General features: G+C 35.3%; 2 long non-coding RNA genes across 2 annotated transcripts; one reads left to right on the plus strand and one right to left on the minus strand.

Moving 5' to 3' along the window:
- The first annotated feature begins 1,425 nt into the window (after positions 1 to 1,425).
- On the plus strand, positions 1,426 to 11,916 carry LOC147019337 (uncharacterized). Its single transcript, XR_015062743.1, has 4 exons — positions 1,426 to 1,985; positions 2,849 to 3,031; positions 3,280 to 3,328; positions 3,413 to 11,916. It is a non-coding gene; the product is annotated as an uncharacterized LOC147019337 (long non-coding RNA).
- On the minus strand, positions 11,913 to 15,527 carry LOC147019338 (uncharacterized). Its single transcript, XR_015062744.1, has 3 exons — positions 13,920 to 15,527; positions 13,623 to 13,824; positions 11,913 to 13,527 (listed from the first exon to the last, which is right to left on the minus strand). It is a non-coding gene; the product is annotated as an uncharacterized LOC147019338 (long non-coding RNA).
- Positions 15,528 to 15,834: the final 307 nt, after the last annotated feature.

Genomic DNA, 15,834 nt, shown 5'->3' on the forward strand with positions numbered 1-15,834 from the left:
GTATGCACCGGGTTTGTTGTCATATACATAAACATGGGGAAGAGTTGGTAACGAATGGAAGTTGTGTACGGTAACTTAGTTGATTACTTTCAGACTCAGCTCATAAAAGAAAAAAAGGAACTCATTGAGAACACTGGAGGCACTAGATATTTGTGTTCCCAAGTTCCCTTGAGCCTCCCCAAGTTCTTCCAATGTTGACCAAAGACCCCCCGAGACGAACCAATGATTCAAATGCGTGTTAATAGACAACCTTTTCAATTCTTGGTTGACACCGGGGCTACTTGGTCAACTTTAAAAAGCGTGAACGAACATAACTTTCCCCCTTCAGAAGATAGAATTAGGATAGTGGGAGTGTCTGGGGAAGTGGAGAACATGACAGTGAGCCAAAAATTAACAGTCCAATGTGGCCCCCTAGTGGCCATGCATTCCTTCCTATAAACTGAGCGATCCCTCTGCAACCTTTTAGGTATGGATTTAATGTGTTAATTGGGATGGACAGTGCGTTGTTCGCCAGAGGGTGTTTTGTTGACATACCTGAGGATAAGTGTAAACTGATCCTCCCAATGTTCGATGTATCATTACCAATAGTCTATTGGTGGCGGTTCATTACGCATGAACCCCGGAGGACAACCAAATGCAAATTGGGAAGAATTGCTATTGCAAAGAGAGGATATGAGAGAATGGGCAGTGAAACATCAGCTCAATACCCGATCGTGGCAAGCGGAGCGGAATTTTACCACGTACTATGATAAGACAGGAATGAATTGTAGGTACGCCAAGGCCATGAGGGAATGGCTGGGTAAGGAATTCAAGGAAGAAAATAAGTGACCGATGGGTTGGTCCAGAAGGAGCTGCTCTCAAAGTACGTACCTCTCAATTGCAAGGTGACATCATGAACCTTCCACACAATGTTACCCCCATGTAACTGAAAGTGGGTAAAGGCTATCAAGCAAAGGACCTGGGTCCGATGACCACCCATCTGAAGAAATCATATGATGGACAGGTGGAAGGCTGTAATTGGTACATGGTGAGTGATGATGGTGGGTTCATGTGGGAGTAGGCATTGATATTGGTACCGACAGTTTTCGAGGAAGTGGAACTGTGGAAGCAGTTTTCCTGCTCCCTCAAGATTGAGAAACGTAAATTCATATACAAGCCATTTATTTAGTAAAACGAAAGACACTTCCATGCACAGAAGGAAGACCTCGGCCAGCTACATAGTTGCAACCTGAAGACTTAAGGTTACATTGCATGTTGAGTGTTTATATACAGTTTTTACCAAGATATCAGATGGAACGTTGTTGACTTCAAATATGCCACATAGAAAGGTTTTCGTTTGTTTTGGAATTTGTTTTTCAGCTTCAAGGAAAGGGGTGTGTGGGGTGGGGGGGGGGGTTGGGGTGGTAAGAGAGAGTCATTGTTTTGACCTGCTGATGACATTATCACCGGTCAATGTTTTACTAAACAGATAAGATTTAACAAAGGTTGTTTACAACTAAAGTAAAGATCATGTGTGTATTTTCTTACTGGTTTCTTCAGCATGTGTACGTAGCTTTATCAACATGTGTACTTAGCTTTGTCAGCATGTATGTTTATTAAATTATTTCAGGAAAAGCACTAAACTAAGTTAATTTCACATTTTACATGATTAAAAACTTCATTTTAATAATTGAGTTTCCACAGAACGAATGCAGAAACCCATAGCTTGTGCAACATTGACTGCCGCAGCAGCGCTGGAGCAGGTACTGGAGCAACTGTGGACCACACACCCAAATGATGTGGGAAGGATGGTTTCCGCGGAGCCTGTCACCATCCATATGGACCCACGTAAACCCCTGCCTCATATTGGTCAATACCCTATTCGTAAAGAAGCTCAAGACGGCATCGCTGCGGTTATGGCGTCCCTACTCCCCAATCCTTCCCATCAAGAAACCACATAAGAACAACTGGAGATTTGTTCCAGGATCTGCAGGCTTTGAACAAATGTAAGTAGATGATAATTGTTGCTTCTGGGACAACCATTCAAATGAATGGGGGAAAAGGCGAAAACGTTCTGACCTAAGCCCCAAAAGCTCAAAATGGGAGACTCACTTCCTCCCCACCTATCCCCTTCCCTCCCATATAAGCAAATGTACAATTGAGACTTACTGATTAAAACACTTCTTCCCCCCAACATAATCACAGTCCTTTCATATTTTCATTATACTCAAAGAGCGAACCAACGGATATTTGCCCATGTTCTACTTTAGGGAATAACTTAATTTTCTTATAACATTCATTCCCATCGAGTATATTCACAAAGAATAACTTAGAACTTGGTTCTTGGTTTAAGTATTTTTGTTGAGCAAAGATGAAATGATAAACTTCTCTTAATGCTCTTGTCTGACCACCCCCTGAGCCACATATCATTTTGAGATTCCTTATATTTTTCATTGTCTTTTCAAACTCAACATCATTTATAATTTTATGAAAGTTGTTCTCAAAATCATTTGTAGCAAGTCGTCTTATTTTTGTTAAAATGAGTCAGACAAGCTCCCTCACCTGAATCAAGCCCCAAAAAGCCCAAAGCCATTTCCTTTATGAGGCACACCCAAAAAAAACCCATTGTTTTCACATTTCATTGACGTCATCAACTTTCCTATTTAATACCTAATAATACCAAACGCGAACTTAGTATGTTTTATTCAGAACATGGTGTGTTCAGATAATTACTCCAACCTTGCAGATCAATCGTTTGCACAAGATGAGAGGTGAGATCCTTAAACCAATTCATTATTTGTTGTTTTATACAGAATTAAATCACTTTCCAACCAAAATTATTGTATGTTTTTTTTTTTTTTTCTGACAGGTTGTCCCCAATAACATCATTGAAAACTGATATTGAAAATGAAGCCAACGATTATCATTAATGGCAAGATATGAATGAAATCCTTATAGATCTCCAGTCATGTCGAAGAGAAATAAATCACATCATGTCTCGGGTGTTGGAAGACCTTTCACATCCCTTGATGTTGGATAAGTCAAAAGAAAGGTGAGAAATTATCAACCTGTCTCTCTCTCTCTCTCTCTCTCTCTCTCTCTCTCTCTCTCTCTCTCTCTCTCTCTCTCTGTCTCTGTCTCTGTCTCTGTCTCTGTCTCTGTCTCTGTCTCTGTCTCTGTCTCTGTCTCTGTCTCTGTCTCTGTCTCTGTCTCTGTCTCTCTCTGTCTCTGTCTCTGTCTCTGTCTCTCTGTCTAACCACGGAGTGTTGACTAATTTTCATTTTTAATTTTTTTTTTCAGTTTAAACACCTGTCTGGATGAATCTGGCACAAAACTCTATCTTCTGGAGGTAAATGTTTTATTTATTATTTTATTAATATCATTATTTCATCATCTTTATGTACCCAAATGGTTCTCCCTCTGTTTTGAACAGAATATGGTATCCGAGTTTCAAAATTGCAAGATATCCAAAGCAGACTGCTGGGAAAGAACGTTCATTTTCACAATTGAATATTTACCAAAAGAAAAATGTTTAATGTTTTCAATGTTCAATTATATCAAAACATATCCCTCTTTTTCATAGAATGTAACTTTTCTGTTGATTTGCCTTTAATATTAAAACTTTTTATGATAATCACTTAACCATTCCTTCTTTGGGGTTTCTTTCTCACATGCAAAAGGAAGGTCTTTATGCTTATTATGAAGATCACTCGGGTACCTCAAATCAACTTCAAAATAATAACCTTTTTCTTCCTCATTCAATTCCTCTTGAGAAGAAATAACAATATTCATCAAAGCCTTTTCATAATCCTTTTCTTCCACCCACTCTAATTTACCAGAAGGCAGAGATTGAGACATTGCCCATCCATACAAATTATTAGCATCAAAATACATCAAATAATTACTATCTTTTTCACTATCATAATTTGGAAGATATTTATTATTTGCTTCAGCATATCTTTTTGAACATACTTGTGATATTTCACCTCTCTTAGACTTCTCATCAAAAGCATATCTACATCACTGATTAAATCTATATCTTGTTTTGTCATTTTCAACATTGCACTCCAAGCTAAACCAGGAGCTGTGAAATAGTGGGCAGGATCTAATCCATAACAATTTTTATTATGACAGAGTGATCTAAAAGCTTCAAACACATCAGCTAACAATAAAACCTGTTTTTAGATACAAATCATGATATTCCCCAATGTACTTTATCTTAAATATTTTCCAAATTTCTTGTGTGTGTTTATATTCCTTATCACTTATCTCTTCTTCATAAAGGTTATTATAGAAACTTTCTTTTGAAGGAAGTTGTGTTTCTTTAAATCTCATAAATGAATCCATATAATCATAAGGATAATTTCCCTTACTTGTAAGAATTTTCTCTCCACTTTGAATTTCATTCCTTGTTTGAATCCCCTCTTTAATCAGAATTTCCTCTTTAGTTAGAATTTCATTCATTGTTTGAATTTTCTTTAGAATTAGAATTTCATCTTCAGTTTGAATTTCTTCATTAATTTCCTCATTAATTAGAATTTCCTCTTTTGGAAAGAATGAATTAAGATTTGGAAAAGATCCCGTGGAGCTTAGATTTGATGCTAGGTAGGCTAGTGGTGTTCCCATAAACTTGTAAGAATCTAGAAACCGAATACGAGTTAAAGGTTTTGTGAATATCATTTTTGTAAATGAAATATACTTTTGACTTGTGTTTGTTATGGCAGAAATATTCCCTGGTGTTTTTGAAAGTTCATTTATAAATAGATGTGTATCATAGTTGGCGCTGTTGTGAAGAAAGACTGGAATAAAAGAAGGAAATTTATAATTAAGATTACAACAGGAATGAGCAGGACCTCTATATTTACCAGTAAGATAACAATGATCCCTAACTTTAGACTCCTCAATTTCCTCCTCACAAATATGACAGATATTGTTGTTTCTAAATTCTAATTTTTCTTCTCCGGTTAATTTCATCGGTTCATTTGTTTCTTTCATTAATTTAGTTAGTCTTATACAATCCTTTTCTAATCATTTTACAAACTCTTGTGAAGACTTTTTTTCCACTATAATGTTCAAGTTTATTATCACTTATCCAACAGATAATCCAACTTTTCTCCAACAGATGATTTGATATAATAACAGAAACCACAAGGAATATGTTTTTGATATTTATTTGTATGTGATTCTTTTGGATTAGGAGAAGCAGTATTTATCTTTTTTAGGATACATTCAAAATCAGCATATATCACAAATGGGTGCATGATAGATTTATTAAAATCTTCAAAATAAATCTTTTTACCAGGTTTAAGCATTGTAATTACAGCTAATTTATGATTACTACAATATTTTGAATGTTGTTCTAATCATTCTTTTGTATGAAATGAATTAAGACATCGCTTACAAGGATATATTTTGTTTGCTGTTCTGAATACCTGAGAAGAGATTAATCTTGATAAATTATTGATGTATGTATAATGTGAATTCTTTCCAACACTAAAATATAAAAGATCAATGTGTGTTTCTTCATTTTTTATAGTTGTCTGAAATTTTTAATATTTGAACTTTGTTTGTATCCGTTAATCCATATACATTAATAGAAAGATTATTCTTTTTCTCAAATTTAGAAATATCTGTTAGTGGCATTGGGAATTTAAAATCTTTAATGTTCAAGGTGTTCTCATATTTCATATATTGTTTTACTCTTTCTGAATGACAATTTGGTGGATGTAAGTGAGCAAGAACAGACCAGAGAAAACATTTATTATCATTTTTCTTAATATTAACAACTGCCTTCTTTAGTTTTATTTCTTTTGGTAATTCAATATAAGAAGAAGCTTTAAGAGGGTTTGATTTTAGAATGTGTATATCTAAAAAGATGATTTTTAAAAAATATTAAATCCACTTCCTGCCACTGTATTATCAACATCCTCCTCTTGTCTTGATAGTTCTTCATAAACCCCACTATTCAAAAAAATCTTGAAATGATGTTATAAAATGAAGATCTGTTCTCATATAAGGAGTTTGTTCTTCATCTTGTCTTTTCATATTCAATTTCACTCCCATATAAAACTTTAAAGTTTTCATTTCTTTTAATGTCTTTCTAATAACTTTTTCAACATCAGGTTTCACTATTTCAATTGATTCAGCTATTGATGATGGACCGGGTTCTCCAAATTGAAAAATCCTTATTTTTATATGCTCTTTAAATGCCCCATCAGTGTTTTCAATACAATAGTCTCCCTTTACTTTAAACTTATTTTTCTTGTGTTTTTGTGATTGAAGATGTCTATTATAACTACTCTTCAAAACATCCTTTGAGCAGATATCACAATGTTTTCTTTCCAACTCAAGAGGAGGTATTTGATGAAATAGATTAAATGTATGTTTGTTGGTTTGAAGGTGTTTTTTATAATATTTATATTCGTGATTACAAACATCGCAGTACGTTGTATTCACCATACTTATATAATAAAACTTTGCTTAAACTAAAATTTTCTTGATGAAAATTTCATTTAATTTATAGGTGAATCTGTGCTTAAAACCATTTTATCCTCCAACTTTTTTCACTTAATAAATACAATGTTTCAAGACACAAAAGACAAGTTTCAATCAATCTCTTCATTTGTAAAAGAAACTGAGAAATATGTCAAGGATGTAAAATTGAACAAAGATAAATATAACAACTATTGGATAAAAACAATTATGGTGGATAAGATGAGTTCTTCAATTTCCTTCAGTGGAAGGGCTTTTAGTATACCTGGAAGAACATCAATTAAAGAATCTCTCACAAAAGTTTCTCCTCTCCTTCTGGCAATATATTCAAAACTAGAAAAAGCAATGAAACAAGAAAAAGTATCAAAAAATAAAAACCTTATGGATGAAGCTTTAGAAAGAAAAGATAAGACCATCTGTAATATGCAAGGAGAAATTTGTATTTTTTTTAACAAACCTAAAGATGTAAATCCTGATGAAATAAAGGATGTTAATATATCAGGTGAAATGACATTTCGTTCAATAGTAGTTAAGGATCATTTTAAAATTACCTTTAATATAAAAAATGTTGTAGTTGAATCTGGTAATGAAAAAAAGTATATAGCTATCGATGGTAATCTATCTATAATTCCAGCAATGTATGTGTGTGTGTGTGTGTGTATGTGTGTGTGTGTGTGTGTGTGTGTGTGTGTGTGTGTGTGTGTGTGTGTGTGTGTGTGTGTGTGTGTGTGTGTGTGTGTGTGTGTGTGTGTGTGTGTGTGTGTGTGAGTGACCGCTGTTTCTCAACAACCTCCGGTCCGATCTAATTGAAACTTGCCAGTGTGGTGTCGTGATAGTGGTGCTTCGAAGGCAGACACGAGCAGGGGAAGCAGTCCAACCCGGCTTTGTTGCACGAGCGGGAGCGTGAGCGTACGTTGTCCGTAACTCCCCTTTATTACGTACTCAATGCACTCTACAAGCCACAGCGACTACAGCAACCACTACAACGCCTCAGGCGGCGCGCACTCCTATATCCCTTGCACGCAGGTGATCACGCCGACCACTCCTCCACATCATGCCCTGCCCCCGCAGGCCCGCTACACCACAGCCAGGTACATTGCTGGAGCCCTGAGGATGTGCCTTTTCAAGGTTTGATATTAATCGGACAAGTGCTTCCCAAGTTATGGCCATTTATTTACCAAACCAATGGGAAGACACGTTGTTGCGTGGGCATGGCCGATGGGGAAGGGAAGCACAGCCACGTTCCCCATTACGGGTTACAACGTAGGGCTTCCGGAGAGTGAAGACTTCGTGTATTCTAATAATTTCTCGATTTCTAATGCGCATTTATGGATAAACACAATGGCCCAAGTTATGATCGTTTTCATATTAGACTGTGTATAAATTTCGGGAACATCAGAGTGCTGGTGTGCTCCGAACCAGGAAGTAAATTTTTTTCTCTCTCTTCTCTTCTCTTTTTGTTTTTCCTTGCCATGACATTGCGAAAAGGTAAAACACGTTGGCGCTAATTGAATATTTGGGTATTTAAAATAAATTGCGAATAATCATAACTGCGAATAATATCGAACTTCCGGGTCACGCACGTACGGGCACGTGAGAGCCTGTGTGGTTTATTTATTTATTTATTTATTATTATTATTATTATTTTTTTTTTTTTTTTTTACGGGCACGTACTAGTATTATTAAATATGAGTCAATATGCAACTGAAAGTATAGATGAATTTCAGTTTAAGTAAAGTTTTACTTTATAAATATGCGAGACTTTCCTGATTCTCCATATGACAAATTTGAGAATCGTCCTGCGTGTGAAAGACGGGGATTAAACACAGAGTCAAAAGCCTATAAACAATGTATATTCTGTGATTATCTTCTAATTCATGAAAATAAACAATATAAAAAAGAACATAACTGTTTCAAAATTACATAAAAAATGAATTACTTTACAGGATTAACAAGAGAAATGAATGTAAAGTATGAGGGTGATAACACACCTTTCCTTACAAGGGAAGAAACTGAACAGATTAGAGAAATGTTCAAAGGATTGTTGTTATATATTATTCATGGATGTGATTTTCAGGGAAATATCAACACAAGATATTGCATGAATAAAATAATGGATTATCTTGAAATTAAACCTGAACTTAGGATAAAATATAGAGTTTCTAAAAAAGCCAATAATAAATTAAATAACCTGTTTTCCAAATATATAAATTACTGATTTTTTACCCATTTGGGAAAATAAGATAAAATTTAACAATCATAAAAATCTTCCAAATTCATTAAGATGTCTCATAGTTGGTTCAATCGGATGTGGAAAAACCTGCTTACTTTTGAAGATGCTCCTGACTCACAACTTTTTAGATTATGATAATTTAATAATTTTCACAAAGTCGAGTTTTCAACCTGAGTATCAACTACTTTCACAAGGTTTTAATGCTGGTCTTCAAAATGAAGATATAATCGGTTTATTTAAACTTCAAAAAAACCTAAATGATTATAACATTGAAGATATAATTCAACTATTTTGTGATACACAGAGATGTAAAAAGAAATCAAAACCGATAACTTGTATTCTTAGTGATAATACGGATGATATACCGTCTCCCCAAGATTTGGATAAATCAAAAAAGAACCTCGTTATCTTTGATGATTGTGTTAATGAGAGAAACCAAACGGTAATGGACAGCTACTACACAAGAGGGAGACATTCTTCTTGTAATTGTATTTATCTTAGTCAATCGTACTTTGAACTTCCTCGTCGTTCCATCAGAAACAATGCTAATACTTTTATTTTATTCAAGTTAAATTCAATAGATATAAATAATTTTTGGAGAGATAATTGTTCTACATTATGTAGTAAAAAGGAATTTGGGGATTACATTAAGCACACGACTGAAAAATATAAATATATTGTTGTGAAACAAGATGAGATATTAAGGGATATATTTTTTGTTTTATAAACAATTACTTATATAAATGACAACTATTATTATAAATCTTGTGGGTAAATCTGCTTCTGGAAAAAAAACTTTCATAAAACAAGGTTCTTGTGTTGTACAAATGAGAATATTGTAAATTTACTTCAAAAATACCCCGTGATACGCAATGTATCAACAACAACTAGAGCAATAAGACATGGAGAAGTAAAAGGTGAAGATTATCACTATATTTCAGTGGAGGAACATATGCGATTGAGGAATGAAGGTCAAATATTTGAGGTTTCTCTTGGTATAACAAAATATTCACATTGTAAGAGTGAGTTAAGGAAATTAAAATCTGGTGGTCTTGGGATATTAGAAACTAATCCAGAAGGAACGAGACAAATTATTAAACATCTGAGCGGAGTGAAGATTTTATCATTCGGTTTTGATGTTGATGAAGAAACTCAACGCAAACGTATGAAAAGCAGAGATGCAAGTATTAGTGAAGAAGAAATTACAACTCGTATTAATGTTAATAAAGAATTTGATGAAATATTTAAAGAAAAGGATTTATTTGAACACATCTACTTGGATGATGAAGAAAAGGAAAATTTCCCTGTTGATCTTTACAATTCATTAAATGATATTTTCCAATAAATAAATGGATGCGAAAGAAAGAGCAAGAAAATTTAGGGAACATCAAGAGTTGCTTTCAAAAGTTGTAAAACAACAGGAAGACAAAGAAGAAACGCAGACAGAAACTAACGGGTGAAGAAGCATTTGATTATCATTTCTGTTGCCAAGCATACCTTCAAGAAAAGGGTATTCGGTATTTTAATAAATATATTCTACAACATAAGAATGAGGTATTTTCAATTAAAGATTGGCATTATGCTGATGTTGATAAACCGACAACCTTAGATTTAATTAGAATGTTAAATAATGAAAAAATTATAAAGTTAAGAAAAGGTAAGGCTCTTTTAGAAATTCAAAAGAAATTTTATTGGTTTCCTGTTGTAAAAAAAATTATTTTGGATACAGGAATAACAAGAAATCCTGATGAATATATGTATGATATTCTATGGGGTGTAAGCGATTCAAGGATAGTAAGGGACGAGGAAGGAGTTGAAAAGAGAGAAGAGGAGGAAAAGGAGGAGAGGGAGAAGAAAGAGAAAGAGGAAAGGGAGAAGAAAGAGAAGGAGGAGAGAGAGAAGGAGGAAAGAGAGAGAATGAATAAATATGAAAATATGGAAACCAGTGAGATTAAAAAAAGATTGGTGTTATTACAGAAAATAACTTAACCTACCGAGGAGGAAAACAAAGAATTGACAAGTCTATTTGCAATACTTTCCACAAGACTATTGACATCGATAAGATATTCATTTTAATTCAAGTTTTTCATTTTTTTCTTAAATAAATGGAGGAGAGAGTGAAGGCATTTCTAAGGATTCTTTATGTTTTAAAAATTAAGATTCAAATGTGCATGTTGGAAACTAAAAAGGTTTTTGCACTCTGCAGGAATTTTTCTCATAAATAAATGAGTTATTGTCTCAAATGTAAAAAGAAAACTGATACTAAAAATATTTCATATATTCAAAGTAAAAATAACAGGGTTGTACAAAAAGGTATATGTTCGGTGTGTGGTTCAAAAAAAATCAATTTATCTCCAAACACAAACTCGGAGGAGATGTACAAAAGTTTTTATCAGGAAGTAAATTTACAACTACTGGAATACCAGGGGAATTGCATCTCGCAGGGTATTCTTTCTGTGGTCCAGGCACAAACTTGGATAAAAGATTAGATGAGACAGACAATCCTAAATCATGGAGTAAACCCATCAATAGAGTTGATGAAGTGTGCATGAGACACGATATTGATTATGGGAATACCACAACTTTGGAAGAAAAGCATGAAGCCGATAGAGAAATGTTGTATAATTTGTCTCTGATACAAAATCCAACCTTGAGAGAAAAAGTTGATCGGTTCATCGTGAAGAAGATGATTTGTGCTAAATTGAAACTTGGACTTGGAAATTCAAAAAACTTATAGGCTCTAATGATGTCATTAAGACTGAAGAGCAATTCGCTGATTAATTACATAAACCAATATTCACAAAGTTTCGTAGAAGGAAGGTTTATTCCAAGGAAGTTGATTATATCTGGTCCGCTGATTTGATTGAACTCAATAATGATAAGGGGTACAAGTATGCTTTCACCGTTATTGATTTGAGGAGTAGATACGCATGGGTTGTCCCTTTAAAAAACAAAACAGGTAATACTCTGATGTTTGCCTTTCAACAGATATTTAATAAAAGTAAGAGAAAACCTAAAAAATTGTGGACTGATGAGGGTAGAGAGTTTTATAACAATACATTTATGAATTTTCTAAAAAATAACAGTATTGCATTATACAGTACCTTTAATGAAGGGAAGGCCGTTGTTGTTCAACGTTTTAATCGTACCTTAAAAGAGAGACTATATAAAAAATTCACAGAACTCGGTTCACAACAATGGTCATCTTTTATTCAGGATATTGTGGATAAGTATAATGACACGATTCACACGTCAACGAATATGAAATCATCAGAAACATTTACAAAATTAAAATATGAAAAAGAGATTAATATCAGAAAACCTAAGTTCAAAGTTGGTGATGTCGTAAGAATATATAGGTGGAAATCTCATTTTGAAAAAGGTTATATTAAACGATGGACGAACGAACTTTTTAAAATTGTTCATGTAATAGATATGGTTCCTTGGACTTATAAGATATATGATTTAGAAGGGGAAGAGATTTTAGGTTCATTTTATTCACAGGAATTACAAAAGACAAAACTAAGCAGACAATACTCATGGGAGCAATGGGTTGGTCCTTCTCTCCCTCCTACTATACACCGTTGTGAACACTCGAGGGCCAAGTCCGAGTTGTATAACAGTATATAATGTGTGTGAAGGGGTCGTTCTTAGATCTGTGAACCCCAAACACAGAATCCTCAACTGAATAGTCAAGGCTTAACTTTTGTTTGTTGGTGTGTGTGTGTGTGTGTGTGTGTGTGTGTGTGTGCGCAATGGGAGCAATGGGTTGGCGCTTCACTCCCTCCTACTATTATATACACCGTTGTGGACACTCGAGGGCCAAATCCGAGGTATATAACAGTATATAATGTGTGTGAAGGGGAACGTTCTTAGATCTGTGAACCCCAAACACAGAATCCTCAACTGAATCGTCAAGGATTAGCTTTTGTTTGTTGATGTGTGTGTGTGTGTGTGTGTGTGTGTCCCAACCCTCACATTCAAAATCTCAACCCCAACCCCCCAACACAATGTCTTTTTCAAAATGAGATTTCCACCTATATATGTTTTTTACTTTTTTTTTTTCTCTTCTGCCAATTCTGTCTTTTAAGGCTTTCAGGTTTGATGACTTAGAAAGGGGGAGTAAGAACTTTCTTGATAGGTTTAGATCCCAAAGAGTGGTAGCATTTCAAGTCTCCAAAATAAACCCAACTTTCCAAGTCTCCAAGGTATAACCACATTCCTGTTGAGTTTCCAAGACACTTATCACATTGTGAGTTATCAAGCCAGAACCCACATTTCAAGTCTCCAAAAATATAACCATCTATCCAAGACTCCAAGGTAGAATCACAATTTCCAGAAATATTGTGGGTTTCGGTGATAGATCTCACATCGTATAACTGTGGATCATCAAGGAAATCTCCATTTTTCCAATTTTTATGGGTTTCAGTGATAGATCTCACATAGGAGAACTGTGGATCATCAAGGAAATCTCCATTTTTCCAATTTTGATGGGTTTCATTGATAGATCTCACATAGTATTACTGTGGATCATCAAGGAAAACTCAATTTTTCAAAATGTCTGAAATTTGTGAGTCTCCAAGGTAAAACTTGCATTCTGGCTCATCAAGGTATAACTTGTTCAAGGGGTATTGTCTTGATAACTCACAATGAGTACTATTGTTGCAAAACTCTTCAGGACTTTCTGGTCTCCAAGGTATAACTCTGGTTGGGTCATCAAGGACGAACTCGTTCTGTGGGTCTTGGACGCTCACAAGGTCTTCAACCAAGCCAACAATTTCGCCCCAAGTTGTGGCAAAATCGGTATTTTCAGATACAATTTCCTGTGAGAGAAAATAATAATGTATTAATTAAGTGATTTAATTATTAAATGAGTCTGCTTAAATCAAACTCTGAAAATAGGAAAATAAAATCTTACCTCAATAAATAAGAGGTTTGAATCCAGTTCATCAACTTGAAGGTTTAGTTCCATACAAGTAGTCGATCTCCAAGGAACCCCAAAGTCATCCCACTCAAGGCCCAGCTCGTTCTGTGGGTCTTGGTCGCTCACAAGGTCTTCAACCAAGCCAACAATTTCGCCCCAAGTTGTGGCAAAATCGGTATTTTTGAGATACAATTTTCTGTGAGAGAAAATAATAATGTATTAATTAAGTTATTTAATTATTAAATGAGTCGATGCTTAAATCAAATTGAAAATAGGGAAATAAAATCTTACCTCAATGGATAAGAGGTTTGAATCCATTTCATCAACTTGAAGGTTTAGTTCCATACAAGTCGTCGATCTCCAGGCAAGCACACAGCACACCATTGCCAGCAAAAAAAAAAAATGTTTAAAATGGAGCCTGGGCTTGAGGCTTTTATAGGGAAAGACTGGTGGGTCTGGTTTCCTTTGGAAATTCCCTGGGCAAGCCCAGGAAAATTTTTCAAAAGCATAACATTCTAGAATTTTCTGGTGATTTCTTTGTGAGTCAGAGATGAACTGGAAATGATGTAAGAGTAGGTGGGGCTTATCAAAAGTGGGCGGGGCTTAGAAAAGTGGGCGGGGCTTAATGAAAAGTGGTGGGGTCGAAGGGAAAGTGGGCGGGGCTTATAAAAATTTCATTTAAAAGTGGGTGGGGCTTAGGAAAAGTGAGCGGGGCTTATGAAAAGTGGGCGTGGCTTAAAAATAACCTGTGGCTCAGGAGGTGGTCAAACAAGAGCATTAAGAGAAGTTTATCATTTCACAATGTCACAAAAGGGGTATCTTAAAAAATATAAAGATTCAAATGTTTTGTTTTTAAATATTTTAGATGGGGATTATTGTGCAAAGAAAATTAAACTATTGAAGGAATTTGAGAATGAACAAATCTTTATAGGTTCAATGAGTGACCGAAACAATATGCATTGGTTATTTGAAAAAGAGTGTCCCTAGGCTTACATGTTTCAGATATTTCTTTTGAATCACCTTTAACAAATCACATTACTACTTTACTACTTGAACAAATCTATGTCTTATTGCATTGGTTATTTGAAAAAAGTGTCCCTAGGTTAAAAGCGGAGACAAATAAATATACCTTGAGATAAAAAGGGGGTTTACTTTTTAGGGGGAAAAAAATGAATCGCTGAAAATCCCCCATTCATTTACATGGGGAAAAGTGAGCCAGAATCAGTATATTCACCCTACTTATCTGGAGCAAAGGAAGGAAGAATTGTTGGAAAAGTCAAGACAGTTTTGGAAATCAGAGTTCAGGGGAAATGAACTGGCATGTCAACTGGAATATGGTAAGAGAATGGATGAAATGAGGGAGGAAGCATGTGAAAGAAGTGCGGAGATGAGAAAGGAATTAGGGGGAAAGAGCTTCTGAGTCACAGAAACACCAAAGCAAAGAGAGGGAATTACAAAACAAGCTGAGGATGTTAAGTGAGGAAAGAGAGAGAATGGAGAATGAAATGTTAAGGAACTACACTGTGCAGATTGAACAGTTAGAAGCCAAAGCAAGATTAAAGAATGAGATGGAAGAAAGAGTAGTGAAAGAACAACGAATGAAGCAGGAAAGGGAAATCAATCAATTGAGAGAAACGACAAGATTGGAGAATGAAGAACATGAGAGACGGTGGGATAGGAAACAAAAAGAATACGAATTTGAAATTGACCAACTAAAGGAGAGAGCAAGGTTGGAGTACGCAGAGATGGAAAAACTCCGGAAAGATAACGAACAACTAAAAAGGCTCAGAGAGGAAGAACGACTCAAATGGAAGAGAAAATGGAGCCAGCAAGTAGGACAGCACAGTAATGTGGGAGGTGTGACATCACCACAGGGAGGAATGTTAGTGGTGCGGGACTTGATTGGCATTACTCGTCGGATGAAACAACAATTAGAGCAAACCCTGGTGATGGAGACATTGAGGAAGCAGGTGGGGTTGTTGACGAATGAAACACATTTTGAGCAGGTCCAGCATGTGGAGCTGACAGCCCCAGAGGAGTGTGGCGAACCGATGATGAGCAACCTGCTGGAGAGACGCGACCGGACCAAGGTGACTGGAACGAAGCAGGTATGTGGGCACATGCATACATGTTGCGGACGATGAGCTTAAGTTTGGAATTGGATTTTATGTTTACGAAGAGACTCTGTCCGATGGGGTGCACATAT

The sequence above is a fragment of the Eptatretus burgeri genome, chromosome 10 (genome assembly GCF_056783735.1).
Source record: "Eptatretus burgeri isolate ZD-2024b chromosome 10, Ebu_testis_v1, whole genome shotgun sequence".
Classification (NCBI taxonomy): domain Eukaryota; kingdom Metazoa; phylum Chordata; class Myxini; order Myxiniformes; family Myxinidae; genus Eptatretus; species Eptatretus burgeri.